This window comes from Triticum dicoccoides, unplaced genomic scaffold (genome assembly GCF_002162155.2).
Source record: "Triticum dicoccoides isolate Atlit2015 ecotype Zavitan unplaced genomic scaffold, WEW_v2.0 scaffold188068, whole genome shotgun sequence".
Classification (NCBI taxonomy): Eukaryota; Viridiplantae; Streptophyta; class Magnoliopsida; order Poales; family Poaceae; genus Triticum; species Triticum dicoccoides.
The window spans coordinates 1-1,491 of record NW_021229044.1 but is presented as its reverse complement, the minus strand read 5'-3'; the positions used below and the strand labels follow the sequence as shown (position 1 = coordinate 1,491).

The 1,491-nt window shown below is 44.3% G+C and overlaps 1 long non-coding RNA gene across 1 annotated transcript; it reads right to left on the bottom strand.

Annotated features, from left to right (window-relative positions):
- On the bottom strand, positions 1-1,063 carry LOC119344815. Its single transcript, XR_005166818.1, has 3 exons — positions 839-1,063; positions 663-745; positions 1-54 (listed from the first exon to the last, which is right to left on the bottom strand). It is a non-coding gene; the product is annotated as an uncharacterized LOC119344815 (long non-coding RNA).
- Between the last annotated feature and the right edge of the window lie 428 nt (positions 1,064-1,491).

Genomic DNA, 1,491 nt, shown 5'->3' with positions numbered 1-1,491 from the left:
ACATAGCATCTAGGATGACTTTGGAAGGAAGGTCCACAGGGTTCATGTTGAAATCTGGTCAAAAAACCATAGTGTAGTAAGAGTGAATGACATCGGAAACAACCCTTATTTTTAAAATGGAAGAGTAAGCAAGCAAATCAATACTTTGGATGCAATCAAACATATGATTCTTATTCGTTGTCTGATGTAGTTTGTGAGAAAGAGAAATCAACGCATGCAGCAAATTCAGTGAGGCAATAGGTATGTAATTTATAAGATGTAGTTTGGTTCGAGGTTTTGTCCGGAAGAGGAGTACTAACAAATTATGAATGCCTTATTTGTAATTTTGTATGCATAAATGAAGTGAGACGTAGGATCTCATTTAGCAGAGGGCTTGGGTCGGAATAAAATGCAGATATGGTTAATTTAGGCCTCACAGTATTATTAACCATACAAAAGGGCCCGTGATTATGCTATTGCCACAAGTCGATGTGGTTCAGTAATGATGAAAGGACAGGGGATAAACCAATAATATTTAAAGGTGGGCATGCATATGGCGTAGCAAATTAGTGTCTTTATTTATAGGATATGTGTTTTATCTAGGTGCATGTCTGTTCGCATCAAGTTCAGGGCCATTAACTCGCAACTCTCTATTGTAAGTAGGGCTGGATTTTAGAATCTACCTTCTGATAAGAACCGGGCGTTGGCGAATGATTTAGCTGGCCTTGAGTTATCAAAAGCGGCGAATCGAAGGGAAGAGCTCGGGCTGCAAGACGGGGAGGAACAGCACTTAGGAAATCTAGCAAACCCATGCACATAGACGAACCAGATCGAAATACAATGAAGGGAGGAGAAATACCTGCCGTAAAGATCAATCGTAGCTAGATGTGCTCTTCTTCATCTCGTATCACTTGTCGATTTGAGCAGCAGCGTGGATCTAGGCATATGTTTCAGGGGAACTGCGAGGAGAGAAGCAAGGGGAGTGAAGTGGAGGAAGGGGATGAGAGCGAGTGGTTGGATGCAGATGTGAGACGGTGAGTGAATAGAATCACCTCCCGCACCGATGACGATCAGTAGAAGCCGCCGCTCCAGCCAAGTAGGGAGGACGCACGTGTCCCTTTCTGGTGATGGTGATCTAACCGGCGGTCTAGCGATCGGCTGGCTCTTTTGTACCAAGACTCCTACCCATCCACTGGGATACGGTGGGCCCAGCCGAGAGAAGCCCACCGGGCAGCGAGAGTGATTTAACACAGGAGCACAGAACGCGTAGGAAAAAGGAAAATGCCATCATTGCTAATGGGCTGTATCTACCCTTCTGATCCAAGATGCTTTTGGGATGGGCCGACGATAACCAACTGCGATGGAGAAGGCGATATTTTTTAGATGGATGAATTTAACAGAGAGAGTTAGCCCATCACATCTAGGATAGAATAAGGTAGTTATATAGGCGCATGTAATAATTAAGTTCAACACCAAATCACCGGGATTACAGCACGCGAACCAAGAGGACAA